The sequence below is a fragment of the Nipponia nippon genome, unplaced genomic scaffold (assembly GCF_047370975.1).
Source record: "Nipponia nippon isolate SJK-2023a ecotype South Korea unplaced genomic scaffold, ASM4737097v1 scaffold_1, whole genome shotgun sequence".
Classification (NCBI taxonomy): Eukaryota; Metazoa; Chordata; class Aves; order Pelecaniformes; family Threskiornithidae; genus Nipponia; species Nipponia nippon.
Window position 1 is genome coordinate 134155546 of NW_028262290.1, and position 21655 is coordinate 134177200.

The 21655-nt window shown below is 41.6% G+C and overlaps 1 protein-coding gene across 2 annotated transcripts in view; it reads right to left on the bottom strand.

Moving 5' to 3' along the window:
- Nucleotides 1–6175, bottom strand: part of HDAC9 (histone deacetylase 9) — a 491942-nt gene extending 485767 nt beyond the window's left edge. For both annotated transcript variants that reach the window (XM_087773643.1, XM_087773615.1), the window contains exon 1: nt 6036–6175. The gene's annotated coding sequence lies outside the window, so the exon portion shown is untranslated. The remainder of the gene's footprint in view (nt 1–6035) is intronic.
- Between the last annotated feature and the right edge of the window lie 15480 nt (nt 6176–21655).

The following is a 21655-nucleotide window of genomic DNA, read 5'->3' on the forward strand; positions in this document are numbered from 1 at the left end:
TGAATGCTTCGGTGATTTAGTGTAATCATGAGCATTACAAAAAGTAACAGGAAATGAAACTTCCAGTTTGACTTGAATACATCCTAGGACACATCAGTGAAGCTTTTTAAAAAAGAGATAGAGTATTACCACTCTTAGACAAGGTGCTAATGAGATTTCTATGGGCACACACTACCATTCTGGTCACATTTGCTGAAGAAATAAAAATTCAGATTGAAAAGGATACAGGGAAGGGCACAAAGATATCTGGAGGAATAGAGATATTCTTACATGAAAATAAACCAGAAGGGTAAACTCAGGCTGACTAAATGAAGGCTCAGAGGATGTGTGATTTCTGTTTGACCAAAAAAGTAAAATCAGGAAAGTTATCAGATAAAGTGTACTTAAACAGGTATAAATTGACTGTGTACCAATCCATTAGCACACTTACCTAGACTTCTCATTACAACTCTGTAAGCATCTTTACATTCCTTCCTGATTTACTTGCAAAGTTTATAGATGATTACATGCATCAACTCCAATAATAAAAGTTTCTTCTGGGGAAAAAATGGGGGGGGGGGGGCAGGGGATAAAAAGAGAAAAACAAAGAAAGAAGGAAAGGGAACTGGAAAAGCAAAAGAAGATGGAAAGGTGAAAGGCAAAACTCCCTCCACTGGCTAGTCAAGAAGAGAACTGACAGGGACTCCCCAGTAAGCATCCTCTCCCAGGTGTCCTCTCCAGTGCATCAGGTGGTCCACCATACCACTTTTCCTATAGAAACTATATAGATTTCCTCATGATCTGTTCAAATTCCCTATTGCCTGTCCCCGCTTATAATGCTGTTAGCACTGATTGGAGTAGTCTTTGCTCAGAGGCTGGTGTTGCAAGCTAACTGTCTGTTAAGCTTTGCGTATATTATTGGGTAACGCTTATCAGATACTTGTCTTTCTCCTAATGCAAACCAAAAGCTGCAAAAAACGGTACAAGAAAAGGATGGTGAAAAAGAGTGACTCTTACACCAGTGGCAATCACTTCCCATGGGAAATCTGACATAACAGTAGTATCAGGGTGTGCAGGTGCAAGGCCATGAGAACAACGGTATGAGACCACCAGCACGAGGACAGCAAGGGGAACACTGCCCCAGCAGCTTTGGTGAAACGTTACAGAGCTGCAAGGGAAAGGCAGAGCTGCAAATGGAAGGCCCTTGGCATTGCAAGATGTTGAGGCACCAAAGGCACTGTGCAGCACATCACCTTCTTTATGAGTAAGTTCAGGCTCAAGTCTTCTTATATCTTGCTTGCATGCACACAAGACTGACTTACCCTTCAGGGATGCCAATTTCTCTAGTGGATGGCCACCACCTTTCCAAGATGCTCATTAGACAAGGCCTTCTTTTCTTTTCCAGGTTAAAACAGCATGGCAACAGAAGCTGAACTCAGCAAACATGATGGTAGAGACCCACATGTGCTCAGCCTGAGACAGATACAGGACTCAAGTCTGAACAAAGCCCCAAGAGTGACAGTCATCCATCCTAGAGAAAGAGCACTCTGTATCTTGAAGAGAAATGAACTTAAAACAAAGACTGAGAGTCTCAGAGCAGAAATCAAATTAAGAGATACAGCATCTTCTGCTCCAAGACTGAAGAACTAGGGACAAATAAAAGACGTACTGTAAGTAGTCATCTTCTGACAGGCACTTCTGAGCTACCTTCACTGAAGACCATTTCCTTAAGCAAAAATAATTACATTTATGCAATAGCTTCAAAACCAAACTATCCTCATAGTTATTAGACATTATAAAGAAACTTTGACAATGTATCATGATTTGTGAGTGATGTTAACATTTATATTGAAAAACACCATTAACAAGAAATTACTGGAAAATAAGAACAAATATTTGCTTCCTACTACCTTCCCAACTCATAATCGACATAATACATCGAATTAACGCTAAAGACAAGTAAACATCTGATCTTGAAGGTTGTGCAACAAAAGTTCTCATCACTTTTCCCCATAAAGGAATTTCTAAACGGCCTAATTTCACCTTGCCAACCTTGACTGTGTAGGCATGTACGAACAGTAAAACCTAATCAAATCAACGATCTGTTTAGCCCAATATCTTGTCCCCAGATGCTCAACAGCAGATGGGTAAGGAAAAGTGAGGAAGTGTAATGCAACCATGTAATGGTACCTCCTTGGAATACTCTGAAGTCTCCAGAATCTTTGCTGGTTGGGGACATTCTGATCCAGAACCATTATCTCTCTGCTTTCTAGCCTTTGATACGTTTTTCATCTAGGAATTTGTCTAAATCGTTTTTGAACTCGTTAACTTTTTGCATTGACGAACTTCTTTGGCAAAAAAAAGTTACATAACTATATATTGTATAAAAACGGAGAAGCATGGAGAAGTTTGGGTATGTCCTCACAGGAAAGTCGGATCATAACCTGTAGCTGCAAGGATTTTAAGATGGCCTCAAAGTATTGAAACATTACTTTTGAACAGTAGTTAAGCACTGTTTCGCAGTAATTTTTCAGCTGCTTGAAGATAAAGCCATGGATTAGCATGTACAAATAAACTTCATAATATTATAAAAACTGTAATAATGAAGTCAACACTAGTGCAGGCTTACCCGGCATGCGCTGACGTTCACAATGTAATGCATTCATTCCAAGCAAGCTAGACCAAATAAGTGATAAATTCTTTGGTCATATATGATCATCCTAATCTAAAAACTCAGAACCAAAAGGAGCGAATGAAAGGTGATTTCATGAAGTAATGTTAACTCTGAAATGCCTTACTCACATATCAGTTCCAGTAAACAATCTAACCTTAAGTGATTCAGCAATGCAACTTTCTCTGAAAAAAAAAACACTTACTTCTCTGGAAATCATTACTGAAACCTTGAAGCATGACAAAAATGTTTTATCATGGAATAGTCCAATGTTCTGTCTTTACATGAGAGTTATCATTAACTCACCAAATGTACTATGTACCTTCCTACTTAAATGCAGCAACAAAAAGAATGCTTTCTTATACACTCTTGAGGAGACTGGTAAACTCTGATAAACACTCATTCTTTTAACTTGAATTTCTATGGAAAGTTAATTGCACGTAAATCCTATGCATATAGGACATAGCACATAATCCTCAGAAAATCTGGCCCAAACCTCTTCTGTAAAAAGGAGAAAACCCTCACTCCTGAGATACACTAAGCTCTCTCAGCTACATGATTCAGCTATGACTACACTGTAAACCAGAAGTACTTTCTATTGCAGTTTGTATACACATACCCTAAGTAGCTTTAAATTAGCTAGTCTGAATACTGATGAATATAAAATGACAATAGTACATGCAGTCTGGTAAATATGTGCTTAATTTATCATTTTGGAGATGACTAGACTACATCCCAACTTTTTTGTCTTTTTCATTGGTTATAGTTGTTCATACACAACAGGCTTTGATTATTTTCAAAACTACATTTCTCCTATAAAGCATGAGTTGAATACTGAGAAACTAACTATTCCAACTACATTTAGTCACCCTCAGTATTCATGGTAATTCATACCGAGATTCATATCATTTTCATGATGGGTAAACATGAATTTGATCAGTATTTTCAGCATGCAAATTACATTTTTAACAGCAACCTCTATGGGAGTATCTCAGGAAATGAGATGAACAACTGAAAATTATTTTCCACGTAAATGCTTTTTAGAAAGTACATAGTTTTTATAACTGAATCTCTTTTTAATGTTATCTTCTAGTAAGAAATTAGAAAATATAAATGCCACTCAATCACAATATTATCTTTTTTTTCCCAGAAAAATTCTAATAGGAACAACTGCACCAAATGAAGCACGTACTGGGACTTTCAGTAGTGAAGACACTATTTCACTTTTGTTTTTAAACTGCTCTGGGCACTGGAAGATGGTGGTAAACAGAAGGTATGCAACAGCTTACAAACTACTATTCCCATTTCATCCTGTAGACTGCTCTTCATTTGTGGAAAAGCAGCTTAATGGAAAACCAAACACTACTGTTTTCAGAACTGGCATTTTAATGTCAGGTTGAAAACATTTGGGTGTATTACACATTCACTTAGACTCTGATACCAAAACACAAAGGAATCAGACACCGAGAACAGCGTTTTGGGTAGGCTTAGCTAACTATGGTGCTGCACTTGCATCAACTTGGTCACCAAGAAGTGTAATTGCATGTTTTTCTCTTTTTCGGAATTCTGAACTGACAATGACATTTTCATACAAAAGAGAGCTATTTCAATGTTTATATGAAGAAGCTGGCACCAGTGGTAGGTAAATATGACTGACTGCAGCTTTTCTCTGGGGCCATGACATGTTTTTTCCCAATGCTTTGGATCACATCTCTGCCATCGTAATGAAAAAGAGGTGTTCAAATAGTGTATTGTTTGCATCACTGATGGTGGAAAGTTACATATAGTGGAGACCTACCTATTTTATACAAATAACAATGCAACTTATGAAGAGATGGAAATGCCTTCTGAGACTGCTCTGGTATTATGACAGAGAACAAGTCTGCATTTCTCTCTGAACAAAGTAGGCGTTCTGGGTACAAAATATATGTGGGCTGGGGCCACTGATACAGGAATGCATTGGACATGAGAGAAAATTTAGAAACATTCAGTAAAAAGGTAATTTTAAATATCTTCAACAGATCTAGGGAAGCTGCTGGGAAGCTGGGGGGGGGGGGGGGCAATGAGAGAGGGGAGATAGGAGATGAAGAGGGCATTTGAAAAACCTTAATATGAAATACCTTCCTTTTTTGTTCATGAGTTCTCAGCATAGCTTGCAGGCCTTTGTAAGCTTGCAAATGAAATCCTGAATAACTGTCACAAAACTATTCTTCTGTCACAGAAAATAAAATGTCAAGAAACTAAAGCTGACAACGTTGAAAGATAAATATGTTTAAAATTCCTCGGTTTCTGTGTCGGTGGTTGTTCTGTGCTGTTTGTGACAGAGATTCTCAACAGAAAAGAACATTCATGCATTTTCATATGTCAAAAGGTCTCCACAATCACTTCAGTACTTCTTTCTCAGTGTTCAGCTAATTTTAAACATTTCTCCCCTCTTAAATTCTCACGTAGTTTAACAGTGGTTTTAGACCTCTTCAGAGCACTTAAAAATACAAACTGCCGTGGGCTCAGTGTAAATCTTTCAAAGATGAATACGCATTTTGTGCATTACAAGTAATACCTGCTTTTTTTCTATAACAGTGATAAGCACGAACAATTACTGATGGCTGTTATATCCCATTTCAGATCAAAATTCAGACATTTTAGGCGAGTCAAAACAACTGTACCCTTACCGGAAACCACCCGTCCGACGCCCAGCGTTGCTCACCTGTAAGCTGCCTTGCCGGGATGCACACACACACCCCTTCGCCACCGAAAATACACTCACACCAAACTCTGGCCCCGCACCCGGGATGGGATGGGTCCGCACCCGCCCTCCGGCCACCGCCTGCTGCCGGCAGCCCCCACGGCGGCCGGCGGTGCCCGAGGGGAGCTCCCCGCGCCCGCCTCTTCGGGCCCCACCGGGGCAGCTCCCCGCGACGCCCCCCCAGCTCCCCGCCACCCGGCCGGCCCTGGGGAGCTCGCACCGCCCGCTGAGGCTCCAGCAACCGCCCCTGCCAGCCCCCGAGCCTCCCTGGGTGCCGCCGGCACCGCGCCGCACGGCCACGGCGCCACAGGCGGAGGGGGTGGCAGAGGGACCCCCCTCCCGGGCCAAGTAAAGCACACAGACGCCAGGCGGGGCAGGCGCACGGAAAACTCCTCTTCCACTCACGCTCCCGCCAAACGAAAGTTGCCGGGGGGCGGCCGCCCCCCACCCACCGCCACCTTGCCCGCCCTGACACGGCCCAACTTCCCGAAACCTTCCCAAAGGTCCCAAAAAATCCACCCCGGCAAGCCAAGGACAACGGCCGGGCGGCGGGACCGGCCGGTCCCCACGGCCCCGCGCTCGCTGCCGGCGGCGGCCGGGCGGAGCGGAGCGGAGCGGCAGCGGGCCGGTGCCACTCACCTTCCCGCGCCTCCGCCTTATCTCTTCGCTCGCGGGCTGCAACTTCCAGTCCTTCCCCCAACTGCCATCTTCCACCGGAGCGGCGGGGGAAGGAGCGGAGCGGGGAGGAAAAGTTGCGGCGGCTGCCGCGGGGATTAGGTGGCCATAGCGCCGGCGGGCGGCAGAGCCGGCGGCGGGGGGGCCTCTGCCGTGCGCGGCGGGCGGGGCGGGGCGGCAGCTGGCGAGGGGCTGGGCGCTGCGATCGCCGCCCGTGGCGACGCGAGGAGGATTTACTAAAAATAGCCGCTCCGCTCGGCTCGGCTCGGCTCGGCGCGGCCGGGGCGGGGGGAGCCGCCGGGCTGCGCCGCGCTCCCCGCCGCCGCCGCTGGGCGCTGCGCGGGACAGGCCGCGCCGCGCCGCGGTGGGGACAGGGCCAAGGGGCGGCTCGCCCGGGCAGAGGGGCAGGGGGGCTCCCCGGGAGGCGTTTCGGGCACGAAACCCAAGGAACTGCGGCTTCCGGGGCGGGCGGGGTCAGGCAGCGCTGCGGCCGCAGTGGCGGTGCCCCGACCCGCGCCTGAGCCCTGCCTGCCCCCTCCGCCTCGGGGCTCTGCGGTGCTGGCGGGCGCGGGAACGCGGTCCTGCGCGGCGGCCGCCGGCGGCCGGGAGGGCTTCGCCGCGGGCCTGGGCAGGCAGGGCCCGCATGCCGCCCCCGCCCCGCCGGGCTGGGCCCAGGCCCCGCGGGGCTTTCACCGCCTCCCCGCGGGGACTGGCTGGCGGCCGGTTGCGGAGGAGCCGCTCGGTTATTTGGCGCCCCTTGCCACCCTTCCCACCTGTCTCAGCCCCCAGGGGAGGGGACGCACCTGCCTCGCACCCCGCTCCCCTGCCAGCGAAGGGCGAGGTGTGCCGGGCCCGGCCGTGCGGGCCCCGAGGGGAGGCCAGCGAGGCCCGGCGGGGCGGAGTGAGGACCCCCGTCCCGGACGGCACCCGCCGCCGCTTCCACCAGATCTCGCATTCGCCACGGGGAGAAAGCATACAAGCTGCCGTGGGGTCCTGGCGTGGTAGGCGTTTCTGTTCCCTGGGGCTGTCAAATCCTGAAATGACTGCACATTTCTCTGGTGCTGCTTTCCCCTCCTGGTCTTTTTATCAGTCTTGGTATTTCTTAGTATCTTCAACTAGAGGATGCCCATCTTTCTGAACCCATGTTAGGTCTCTTTGGTAATGATTAACAATTTCCAGAATTCCCTTTTCCTAATACTCTTTCATACGGCATAGGAACCACTTTAGTCTATGGAATCTATCTTAACCACATTTATTTCTGATCTAAATTTATGGATAGATTTCTTCATTACTTGGGAGAGGAAGGAGTGTCTGCCTTTATTTCTCCTCTTCCAGGCAAAGGTTAGCCTCAGAGCAGTTTACTTTCTGGAAATCTAAGCAAGCAAAAAAAAAATCAATAGCTATCTTCCACCTAAAGGCTTTGGAATTTGCATTTGTGTTTATATATATTCCACTTATTACCATAGAAGTTTCACGCTGTTTTACTCTTTTTTTTTTTTTTAAATTTTTTAAGATGGATTGTACTTATTCTTTCCACTGTATTGTTTTCAGATGTTAGCTTTTCTGAAACAAATGTTTAAAATTGTTGTTGCCAAGACTGGTGAAGAACTTGTTAAGACTAAAAAGGAAAGCTGGTAGCTAAAGAGGTTTGGAATTTGGGCCTGAATGTCATTGATTGCTCAAGGGATACAACGGATGAAAACTCAACTGTGGTAAGCAGTGTTTTTTGTGACCCTCAAAATAAATCTCACTTCTCAAAATTAGAAATAAAACCGTGTCTGCGTATGTTTCAACTTGGAGAGGAATCTCATTAGTTTGTTTTGGTTTGTGTTTTAGTTTGGGAATCGGTTTCAGTGGTATTGCTAGATGTTAAGTCACGGAGTGCCATGTGACAGATCTAGGTCCAAATTGGCTAATGAAATCACACAGCACTGTTTCTCTGACAGATCGATACGCTTCAAACTGATACATACTTTTGTTTCATTATGTACTCTTCTGTCTACTCAAAGGAAGCATTGGCATTATAATTATATTCTAAAAGACTAGTCACTCTTCTAATGCTATGTTGGGAATGCCCGAATTTATACTGGAAAATAACAGGCATCTCGGAGACACCCCCATGTTTTGGTTACTGCTGTGCTTGCCCTACTCATTTCCACTCAGTGCTAATAAATACAATGAAGTGGTGCATGGTGCTAATAAATACAATGAAGTGGTGCATGGTGCTAATATTCAGGCAGCCTTTGTCTTGCTTCTGCTAGATCTACTATTGCTATTCCATTACTACATCATCTACCCCTAATCCTACTGACCAAGAAATGATTTATAGACTTGACTGATTTGCTGGACTGAGTATGTGTAGCTCTTCTTTCAAATATAGCATTTCCCATTTTATCACTGTCTTTCTGAGTTATTACAAACATTTACTGAAAGTCATGGGGGTGAGTAAAGAATGTGGTATGCCTGCATTATAATTTATAAGCTTAATTTATAAAACCTGAGATGAGGTGCTGAAATCCTTAAAACATTTTTATCCCTAAAAAGAGGCTTGCATCATCCTTGCAGCTTCATCTCTGCCACATTGCGAACTGGTGTCTGATGACCATTAGGGCTATGATGCCCTTCACATACACTCTAATTTACAATAACTGGATTTTTGAATGCAAAAAGCTTGCATATTTATCACACAGAAGATCGGTAAGGTCATTTTTGGGAGGGCCATAAAAGGTTTTGGAAACCACACTGGAACAGAAAAATTGGCTTCCCCAGGGTTGCTCATTTAAAGTAGTGCCTAGTGAAGGCACTAGGAGAAAAAACATAAAATTTTTTCTTTTTTTTTTCCCCAGTCAAATAGAAACACTGAAAATATTGAAAACGTTGAAAAAACTTACACATACAAAACTCTGTAGCATTCAGTAAAACATTTCTCACATTGATACACATTTTAGTATCATTAATACTGTGGAAAAATAGCTTTCGGAAGTTCCATGGCTTCACTGGAAACTATCTTAGGTATTAAAAAGGCACTGAAGTATAACAGCTCATCAAGCAGTACTTAAGACTCATTAAGCAGTGGGCAATTCCATCACTATGATACCAAAAGGAAACGTGTAGGATGTTCTGTACTGTGTGACCGTTAAAATTAAGGTGATACTTAGCTATGTTCCGTTCGAATCCAGTTCATAAACCATCGTTTCGCAAAAAGTGAAACTCATCGAGATGAACAGAAAAAAGTCCTTAACGTTTAACAAGACCATACTGCACTTGCAGCATACACATGCTTGTTAACTTGTGGATCTGAATAAGATGGAAGTAACGCTTGTCCATCAAAACCGTTGAGGAATGAACAAAAGCTAAGTCTGCCCCATTAGTTGATGTTATATGCCAGCTCTTTGCTGAAATGATCGGTCCTTTTGGATGTATTTCTGTTCCTCGACTGCCAGACAGCAGATCCTTTTCATTATCTCTGGCAGTCGAGGCTTCAATTATTCTTCTCGGGTGTAATCTTGGAACACACCGATGCTTCTAGTCACATCCAGAGCAGACTGACAAGATGTACTTTACAGAGGTGATTCTTAAATTCAGCGTGAAGTTCAAGGAGGCAACCACCTACTTGCTGAGCAAGATGAATAAACACCCCAAAACTTAGCTGGTGTCTGTTCCTTAAGTTCTTGTCCAGTTTTCAATGGAACTCATGGCTCTGCTTTTTATCGTCAAAGTTCAGAGAAGTTCAAGTCATGCTGTACTCCTCTGTAGAAATCAATACCAGCTGCCTTTCATCTGTCACCTTGTAGGGCTAGATCCTTCCAATGCTTCAGATCACTTTTTTTTTTTAATGGAATTAATAGACTGATACTAGCATGTTGCACAGATCATCCATGCACCACGTACCTAAAAACCATGGCCCTTCTAAGCAGTGTTGTGCAATTCTCTACGTATGCTTTATATATGTATCGATGCTTACAAGAGTATCTGCTGTTGCAATTATTTGTATTTTACTGAGAATATTTGCAGTAAGTCCTCTAAAATTTTAAGATTTCTCTTCTCTAAGAAAAACATCGAAATCTGGTAGGGAGAAGGGGTGTAACTTATTTGTGATGTCTGTTAGTTTGACTGAGAATTAGTTAAAAGGTTTTCTTTTGGGTAAGACTGCTAGCCTTTTAGTAAGTATCTTGCTGAGTGGCTCATAAACATTAAAATTTTACATGTTTCAGATTGGGTGTAATTGTTGATTTTGTTTACAGAAAGTGTTTGCTTTTTTCCTGAAAAAAGATCGGCGGTTTAGCTGATCAGACAGTTTTACGCAATTTGTAAATAACCACTTAACTGCTACAGAAGTAGGCAATCTAAATAAATCAACACAGATGCCAACACTGTAAAGATAATAGGGATTTTTGTACTAACATTAAAAAAAAATAATAGTTTTATATATACTTAAATGTCTTATGAAAATATATTTCCTGCACACTGGAGATAATTCAATGTGCGATTAGCTGTTTCAGTGCCTGGGCTTTCAGGAATGTGTACACATACCTACATTCGATAGGACTATTCAGGTGGTTAAAATTAAACATGTTATTACCCCTTTTTTTTTTAGTGCCAGTGGTTAGCCAATATTTGGAAATTAGTGGGCTATTTCTCAGAAACATGACCAAGTCAAGTGTTTTTTGATCCCGAGCTATTTGTACGCAGAGAATATAAACAAATCTCGTTTCCTTGAACACAGTAAGTCATGAAATGAGTGACCAGACTGGGCTGCTTGCTTGTAATGCCAAGCCTACACACAACCAACTGCAGCAGCACTGTGCCCCCAAAGCGGTTCTTTGACTCACACGAAGCAAAGGTTTCTAAGTGCCCCCTAATGCTGTGGTGAACTGTGCAGAACTTGCAATCATTCATATAAAAAGGGGATCTAAGTCCAAGGCTTGGATGTCCGTTGAAAGATTTCCCGTTAGCTTTGGACCAACTGGAGCTGAAGCTGAGCCCTGTCCTTGCTTTCCTGTACTGGTCTTCACTCTTGATCCTGAATCCTCTTCTGTCCTGATCCTAAACACCTCTGACTGTTTCAGCCTTGCCTGCTTTTTGTCGGGACCCTTTTTTCCCATTTTTTCTGCTGCTTTGGTGCCAAGTTTTCTAAACCTGTGTTGAAGACACTGGCATGTCCCGTTATACGGGTACACATGACCCCTCAGGTGTCCTAACCCTGCTCTCATCTCTGACCTCGTCCTTCGCTCGTTCTGAACCAGGTGTCTTTCCTGAAGTGATGACAGATTCCAGCGATTGTCTTATCCAGATTCTTGTTCAGGCTGAGCAGCAAGTTCTGTCACTCTATGCCCTGTTTACATACTCCTGGTGTTTTCTTGCTGTCTCCTTGATTTTCTGATGTCCTTGCTTCTTCCTGGCATACAATGTACAGTTCCACCAAAGGAGTGCATTTGTATTCACACTTTATTGTACAAATCTCGGCTTGCAGGACTGAGCACCTTTTTCAGCCTTGTCATGCTGATCCACGCTTTGGAAGGTAGTTTCTATTCTTCACCATTACTAAGTTAGCAGGCATTAAAGTATTCCTTCACTTACCCTGAATAGAAAATGGATTTTATCCAAACAAGGATAGATCATAACTATATCAAGAACTGCCCACAGTTGATAAATATATCTAGCTTACAAAATTCCAGATGCATTAGTCTTTGTAAAAGTGCTTAATAATTACAGAAATAAAAGGCCTGGCCTTTGCACTTGGTGTGTCTTATTTGTTGCTCATAATCACTATTAGAAGGTAAAGAATGTTATATGTGAATTTCTTTAGTTCCTTTTATCCTTTAGTACTCTTTTAAAAACAAGCTATGTTTAAGTTGAGAAGAAGAACTCTGTGAGGAACACCCTGTCATTAAACCTGACAGATTGTGCTTGTTCAGGTGGACGATTGCATCTGGGTTTGTCATGTGCTTATTACAATTAACTGCATTAGCAGATAATACGTGATTCTGAATGAAGGAGTGAGCCTGAAATTACACAAATCTTTCCACTATAATGATTCATCAGGTAGGATTTGTTTCAGCTTTCTGCTTTATCTTTTTTTTTTTTTTATTATCCCACGCTCTGTAGTGATGACAGAGTTGTGATGGAGAACAGGCAGAAACTGCTGGGAGCCTCTGTCAAGAAGCTTGATGCAGGCAGCTTGGGCCTGATGATGATTCATTGATGATCAAGTGCAACCAACAGCTCCACGTGAGTATCTGAGCAAGTCATTTTCTGGGTGAGGGGGACTAAACAATTTGGTGACATTTTTATTCCTTCCTGTGATTTCTTACTTCTTGTTCTGAAATGTCAATATTTGTTATTTTTTCTTGCCTGAGATTCCATAGCTTAGTACCAGGGCAGTATGAACCATGATGTCCATGGAAAGAGAGCTTTTCCTGCATTCTCAGCCATGAGGAAAGGTTATCATTGACTTGGTCTTGGCTTTTCCAACTGGAGTAGATGGGCTGTGCTGTAGATGTTTCTGTTGTCTTGGTTGACTTAAAGATAGATTCCATTGTCACGGCCACTCCACCGTTAAACAGGTAATTACACAGACATAGGATAGTTTTCTAATAACATTTGGTATTAACATTAAAATATATATTTCTTACTATTGATTGACTTCCATGACTATGGAAGGCTATCGGTGAAATAAAAATTGACATGTAACTCCTAGGCAGGTGGCGATGGAAGAGAGGGGCTTAGTCCCCCTTGTCCTTTACGAACTTTTGCAAATGCAGTACGCGCTCCCTGCTCGCAGGTATTACTGTCAGGCTGTGTAGCTCTTCTTTCAATTTAAGGTAGGGCTGCAGGCACCCTGCTATTATCAGTTTCTACTTGGCGATAACCTTGTCAGCTCCCTTTTGATATGCACCTATTGTCAACCAAATAACACTAGTTTCTGAAAATGACCAGTTCCATTTACATTTCATAATCTGTTGAAAGGAAAAACGTTTGTGACTGAGTAAGAGAAGGAAGGAGCTGTCAACCCTGTTTTGTGATTACTGCCCACAAATGTTCTCACATTTTGCTTTAAAAAAGTGTTCTGACAAAAATATTAGCACTAATAGTACAGTATGCATATGTTCTCAGAGTATAAATAGTGCAACTTCATCTCATGAGGTAACTCAGGGCTCTATCCAATGACTTTAATGAGGTTTGAGGTTGCTCAGCACCTCACAGCAGATGCTCAGCACGCAGGAGGAAGGCGACGTGCTAAACCTGTAATCACGTGAAGTACAAAGCACCATCGGTACTTGTCCAAGCCAACAGGAGCCACAGAGCTTCAGTGCCTGCAGCATCAAGCCTCTCCTTCTCCAATGAATGTCAAAAACCGTTTCTATCACACTGTATCAGCATCCTCCAACAGACGCATCCTACGAACAGCAATCTGTATCGGCATCCTGCTTTCACACAAGAAGTTAAACTCATTTGCCCTAACTGAGGTGACTGCATTACCCTCAGCTTCCCATTGAGGCAGTAGAGAGAAATACCTCCAGAGAACAACTCTTCATTCAAATGTAGGTGCTGAAAATTAGGTGGGATGGATCCCACCCGAGGTGTTAGCTGTCTTTTATTCCCTCTCTACAAGGTTTCTTTTTATTACATTAAGTCTTACAGGGGAATTTTTATCAGTCAAGTTGACAGAAAAAAGCCCATCTCATTTACAGACCACGAACGAGAGACATCTCTACTCTTACATAAATTCTGGATTTGCAAAGTTAATAGTCATTTACAAATGCGTATGCCATCAAGGTGATGTATTGTGTTCGAGATTATCAAATGGATACTCTTTCTAAAATGGCAGTGTTTTGCAATTTTAACACTACAGGATGAAGTGGACGCTGACAATACTAATGCATTGGATTTAGAGACATTGATAGGCTCCTGACAAATCTGAGAGTGGCCAAAATGATTTCAGGGGAAAGTCAGAAATGGGAATTAACAAAGGGTGTCTTTTACGTTTAAAAAAATCCCATTAGTAATTAGCCTATTTTTAATACTCTAATTTTTTGTGTCCTCTACTGTTTCATTTTTTTCTTTTTGATTGTTTGCCACAATTATTATCTCTCAGCTAAAGAAATTCAGGAAATGTTGCTGACAAGAGGCCCACATTTAACTTTTACCAGCCTACCACTTCTTTTGCACGTAACTGAATAACTTTGTAGAGGTCACACATACTCGCTGTACTACATGAATGCCCAGTTTCTGAAAGCTTTCACACAATGTATTGTACCCTGAAGAGAAAGTACTTGCTCACTGAATACCACCTTATTCTGTAGGAGTAAAATATTTTGGGTTTTGGAGGCTTATATATTTTTTGTCCTAATGATTATTAAAGAATTATGCAGTACAGCATAAAATCCTACATATATGAGATTTATAATATATATCATATATATGCACACGTATATATGATGTATCATATATATGATCTTTATCATATAGGTATATGATATATATGTGGGTATATATATTGTATTCATACATAAGTATATATAAATGTATTTATAACATTTAAGCATACACATACAGATATATTCCAGTTTATAGCTGAGAGCTGGAGAGAAAGTCCCACTCTCTTTCTCTCTCTCTGCTCTCCCCACCCCACACAAAGCAAGAAATTTTATCTCAACTTCCTGCAGTCTTTTTCCTGGAAAAAAAGGAATTCGGGAGTATAACAAAATTCACCTGTACATAACCTTTGAAACTCCTCCTATTCCACCGAGTCACGGTACTAGAATTACATAAGAAGAGAAATAGAGAAAGCCTGTTCTTTCTATATTTCTGTCTTTGTATGTAAGACAGAGGAACTATGATCTCTGCCCTAAATCTTTTCTGCACACAATATAGCTACTAGAGAATATTCAGGTCTCTGAAAAATCAAGACTAATAAAATGTCAGTAGCGTTATTCATTACAGAATTCGTTTAACACACACATTTATTTGTGTAAGCCTGTTCAAATGAAACAAGTGTTATGTATTTTTTTCTTGAGGAATAAAACCATGCAACTTAAGTAATCACTAACTAAAACTCCAGAAAATCTTAAACTCACCTGTAAAGTTTCATATTAAGCAAGGATTTATTGATTGGAAAGTTTCTATTTCTTTATTGCTATTTGTAAAAACCCAATACATACATTTTTCTATGTGAGTGTTCAGCCTATATGTCACATAAACTGTCAAAGCTATAGCTAAATGTAACAATTATTATCTTACTTATTTGTCAGTGGCATATTTATATAAGAGAAAATCAAAGTACTCCAGTCCTCAGTTTTTCTCTCCACACCTTCCCAAATAAGTCTGGATTTGTGCAGGTTCTGGACTAGGATACAAGGAAGGACAATTGTCCGCTCTCTAGCAACCCACATTTTGGCCAGTCACCAAAGCCTTACAAAGGTATTTGCACATTTGTTTTATAGTTGTTTTATTTTCATGTTGCTGTAGTATGATACCATTAGAATTTTAGAGTACAGACAGTTCTTGGCATAATAAAAGAATCTATGAAGAAACTACTTCGTGATGATGACTCAAACCCATTTTGTCTTCAAAGGTGGTGTTGTGCGTTGCTGTACTGGTCAGTGATGACTGAACATTTGGTAATCTTGAATTAAAAGGTTTTTTCAGTATTGTATCCTATAAAAATTGTCATGCTGTTATACTTCTGTGTCTGTGCCTGTACCCGTGGCTGATGTCTGGCAGGCTCTAGTACAAAGCTAAATATTGTCAACACTGCTGAAACAGAATGATGAAGCATTGTTCCTTGTTGGATGATAAAGAATGGGAAATCCTTCTAATCAGTCTATGGAAAAATAATTTCCTTTAGAACCCCATCAGAACCCCGGTGCCAATAAAATTGTCTGAATGAGGATTATTTTGGTCCATGCACTGGGATTCTGAGAGCAGAAAAGTACTTTTTTTTAGCAGAAACTAAGGACTGGTATCAAGTTTAGCATCGCAGCGCTTCTTCGTATTATTGACTGGTGGCTACCTCTGATCATTAATGAATAAGTGATCAATAATAGTCCCTGTAAAAATATCCAGAATGTGTCAGGTCTGCTTGTGACTCCTCAGACAACGACTGAAGAAAACACTTCAAACATGGTTATCTTTGGCAATTATTAGGCCCAATGAATTTGCTTTTTTCCTGTTGTTCTGTCTAAAACCAAACTTCCCAAATATATTTTTTCTGGCGTTTTCTCTATTGCTCTTTACCATCTCACTGAGATCTAGCATCGTATTAAGTTGTTAACCTGTCCCAATACACTGCTCAGGTAAGGAGTGGCTGTTACATTTTTACCCATATCCTGAAGAAAGCTAACAAGCAACTCATCAGGATTTGATTGCATACGGTGCATGAATATCTTACAACCATCCTGTGGATTTTTGGGCCAGTGCTTTGGCCAGTGATGCGGAAGCAGATTATCAGCAACTGCAGGTAGTTTTTAATGGTAGGCCAAGAAGCTGAAATACAAAGCAACCTCCAAATCCCAGCTATGGGCAGCTGGAGGATGAAGAGTTACACAGTCATTTCTTCAATACGGAGTGCTAGTCCTGCTGTTTATACCAAATCTTTTCAAATACAGGTACATAGAATTAACCACCCAAATCTGCAGTTACATGTTTTTCTGTCTCATTTCAATGAAATACAGGAACTTTAGATCAGACAATTTTTGCTCTGGTTTCACAACACAATTCACGTAGAGCTTGCCAGAGAGCAGATGTGATTGCCGAGGATGATTCCTCATGCTGCTGATTCTTTATCTTTCAGATTTCTTTACCTAATGGAGGGCACCTTCCAGATATATGGGCCAGGGTCCCCCTGGGGCTGGGACTGCAGGGACTCCCCAGGGGGGTGGCCCGGCAGGGCTGTGGCAGCACTGCATCCTACCGCCTCGCTGGGGGAAGGACTGACAGCCCCGGGGGGGCCAAAATGGGGTTCTGGTCAGGCTGGGGTGAGCCCCAGGGGAGGGCAGGCAGGGCCAGTAAGGCTTGGTAATGCCCCCAGCGCCCTGAAAATATAACAGGGCTTCCAGATATCTATCTGTGTCTTCACTTACTTTAGCACAAACTTCAAGGAACTTATACCCACATGGGTTAAATTTCTCCTTCTCATTGAAGGATACCGCTTTGATCCAGATGGCCCCTGTCACCACCCTGACACTAAGAGCAGAAGTAGTGTCAGAATGCCATGATAGCCTTTCCCTTCCCCAGCATCAAAGGCAGTGCCACTATCTAGGACATGTACGTCTCTAATGTAAGAATTTGGAGGCCAGGATTTTGAACAGGTGTAGTTTAGAAATACCTATATCCCTGGGCACTGGAAGATCTATTTGCCCTGAAGGAAAGCCATTTATTGAAAGGAGCCTTAAAGTGCTTCCATTTAAACATGGATGTTTTGCTATTGCATTTTAATTTTTCTCAAGTTCAGTCAATGGCTGCCTTACAAATATAATCTGAGAATATGTTGCTTATTTTATTCTTATATATATTTCCTTTTCTCCCTGTAATTAGAAATATGTGAATACAAATAGGAGAACAAGTCTGACAAATTATAATCCTAAAGATTAGTTTTCTGACACTAAAAAGGGCTGAAATTGTTGATGCTTCTAATTTTCTGATAGGCTCCATCACAATCAGAATTATTGCCTAAAGCTGTAAAATTAGATGGTGTACTTCCATAACAAACCAATAACATGAAGATTACTTCTGAAGTAGTTAATTTTTTTTTTTATTCTGAATGCATACATGCAAATAGGACATTTCCTTAAAGTTAAAAATACTAAAAAATACCGCTCAAATAGACAAACATTTTGTAATACTTTATTACCAACAAGGTTTCACTGGTTAAATGAGAAGGAGAAACACTGTCAGGTAGAATTTATTCACACATAGTAAGTCAAACTCTAAAGTCAAGAAGAGACATAAAAACTCAGCTCAGTAAGGAATTGAACAAATAATTTAAAAATTGTCAATATGTTACATTTTAGTAGTTTATGGGCAAATTAGTTATGTATACCTGAGACATCCTGTAATCTCTTACCCCTTAAGATTTTTTCATAAAAGTGAATAGAAGGGAAGATGCCTGGGAATATATAGCCCTATTCACGAAGAGCTCTGAGATGCAAGATGCCGGTCCCTGTTCTCAAAACAGTATTTGAATAGAGTATAAATGAACCAAATAAGTCTGTTGTTTTCCCAAATGAGGCAATAAATGCTGATGTCTTGGAGCATAGAAACAGTACATTTATTTTCACATTTGTGAAATAGCACGCATTTATTTGGATGCATGTCATTAGGGCTAAGTGAATGGTCTGTAACCAGACAGAAACCGGAGAGCTACCCATTCAGAACTCAAGGGCGTAAGCTGTATTACTCAAGATAGAATTTCACAAATATTTCTGAATATTTTATGATCTTCAGGAATGAACACAAGTTCATCTATCTGCCAGTTACATAACACTGCCACTCTTACGAAAATAGAAAGTACGAAAACTTCAGCTCTGCAAAAGGTATAGCTGCCCACAGTGTTCCAGTTTATGGGCTCGGTCCTCCAATGCAATGAGCACTTTGGTCCCAGTCCAGCAAACTACTCAAACATCTGCTTAACAGTATGCACATGAATAACTCTGTTATGATAAACTGCTACTATAGCTAAATAGAAGAGTCACAAGGTCCTGGTATCATAGATGACATCTCTTCTTCACCATCGCTCTGAAATGTTAGCATTACACTTACCTAATTCATTGGGGTTTTATACACCACCATTCATAAAAGTTAGTCTATAATGTGCCATATTCAAGTGTGAGAGGACTACAAAATGGGTAAACAGATTTTTTTTTTTTTTCTTTTCTCTTACCAGTTTCTTCCAGGAGGAGATGCTTCCAGGACCTTGAAGGGATTATTAGAATTTGGAGCAGGGGCTAAAGGAGCTATAGCTCCTCTTTCTACATTAGCGGTATATAACGCAATGTATGCTGGACATCACCTAACTGGGAGATGCTGCCTCTCCCCTTCCCACCTCTTTATTGCAGAAAGGGTGAATGCAAAGCTTGTCACTGTCTGTGCTGGTTAGCAGATTCAGGCTGTTGCAGTCACAAAGGCTTATGCCGCACTCATCAAATGCGATACTGAGGCTGCTCCAGCATGCTCGCCCTCAGAGCTTCCAAAAAAGTTCTGTCTGACCCAGCCAGGACTCTTGCCCACGGTAGTATGATTCCTCTTCTCTCTCTTCTCCCCATGCCATTTGACTTGTTAACATCAGAAACGGTTTGAAATCCATGTCAGGTTTGGCTTTTAATGACACCCAAGTAGTTTATCATCACATGAATTGTGCTCTGTGATGCACATTATTATTACTAATACTTCGTCAACATTTTGCGCATCTCACATGATGAATGTGGGCTAGTGCATTATCCCATTTTCTGTGTGCATCATGAAGCTGCTCCCTTCAATCAGTATTGTTGCAGTCTCCGTTATTTGCTTTCTTGCTAACTATCCATCCATATATAATATGACACATTTCCTACTCTAATCTCAATATGAAAACCCCAAGAGCTTTAAAAATTTCATACATCTCCAGAGCACTGTAGGTTACTTTTTACCTAAAACAATGTTCAGATGGCTGTCACAAAGAAAGTTAAAGTGAAATGTCAAAAGCTGTAAGGATGAAAAACCCGCACATGGTAGATAGAAGATTCAGTGCACGGTAACTCCCTCTTAATAAACAAGCAAAGATCTATTGGAAGGAAAATTTCCCTGCATTTGAAATTTAACTGCCAACCATCCACATCCTACACATAACTGTCAGAAAGGATGTCTAAATCTGTCCTCATTTATAACATGTGTTGTGACAAGATTTGACAGTCTCTGAAAGAGCTATAATTGCCACCTAAACATCCAGCATTTTGTCAACTGCGATCATGTTTAGGGAAAGCATTTATTTCACTTAAAAAAAAAAAAACCACATTTTTTTTTTCTTCTGAATGAGATGACAAGTTGGTTTTTTTTTTCTCATTAGGGGTTGCAAGTCAGATTTAAGGATTTTTTTGTTGTTGTTCCTTTTTTCTTTTCAGTGTTTTTCCAGTGACAGAAGTTGAAACTTTTCAGATTAAAAGAAGAATGATTAACTTGAGGAAACCAATAGCAATTTAACAGAAGTACCGTGAGGACATCTACCAAGATACTGATGCCACTGAAAATTTCTGAATGTCAAGCTGGTTTTGATAGGTGCTCTGCTGAATATACAACAAGAACCAAGGTGAAAAAGAGGGAAGAGTATCCCGGTATTTGCCATTTCGTTACTCTGAATAAATGTTATGTAGTTTTAGTCCGGTGCGCATAGTCATCCTAATGCAACCGTAAACGTTGCTGCAGGATGGAGATGGGAGCTGTTGGTGGTATGCTCGCATCCCATGATGGGAGCTGTTGGCGTGAGAGCAGAAAGAACATTTTGGATGCGGGAAATGAGACCTGTCTCTTGGGCATTAACAGTCTGTATGGTTGGGACTGCAAATAGTGCATAACCGATTAACTCCTTTGATGGTTCAGAGGTACACAAACTCAAACTCTTACCAGGCCTAAGAGTTTATGTCTTAATTGTTTCTTGAAGTATGGAGCACTAAAAGTCACTGCCACTAGAGCAAACACTCCCCAGCAGTATTGCTTTAATTCACTCTGGCAGCATTCATGGTTCTTCTGTGTTTATTTACCGAAAACAAAACTAAACAACAATCTGCGCTTTGGAGAGCATTGGTACTAGAACTGGTACTTTTTCATCTGTGATGGATGCAGCAGGGACACAGAAGCAGGACTGCATGCAAAGAACAGGTGTCCCCAGATCCAGATCTGCTCATGCTTGCCTGGCCTGCCCTTGCCTGGTGCACTGTCGGTGAGAAGTGTTTGCCACCTGGCATGTCTGTACTCTGCTGCCATGGGGCTTTTGAGGAAGAATACGGTAAACTTTTCCTCTGTTAGCTAGAGGCATCAGTAAATGTACTAAACGTTTCCTCCTGACTAGAGTTTGACTTGGAAAGGGACTGGGAAGCCAAAAGAAAAAGAGCTGCTGTACAATTGAGCTCAAGTTTGCATTAAGTAACTTTCTCCACCTGTTCAGTTCTAATTGCAAGACTCCTATATAGTATATTCTTTATTTAACTGCCAGTTAAGGCTCTCTCACACTCAAATCACAATCATTATTGATTCCTTCTCACACAGACAATTGTCCATAATGGGTGTCCCCAGTGACGCCACACTAAAACCAGGATGTCAGATAGGATGGCCACACCGTGTAGTCAGTCCAAAGCTCAGTTTCAGTGCAAACAATAAATCATAAAATAATAATCTGACACCCACCAAATCGCCAGTTTAGAAACAGGAAGAAAGATTCTCACAAACTAATAACTGCTATTAGTCAAATACATTTCCTTAAAAATAACTGAAAAGGACAGTCCAACATCCATGAATGTTGCATGGCATTCGATAAAACATCAGAAGGTGCTTAAATGAATAGAACCAATTCATATATCTATAAGCTTTTACATGTTTACACTGAGATACTT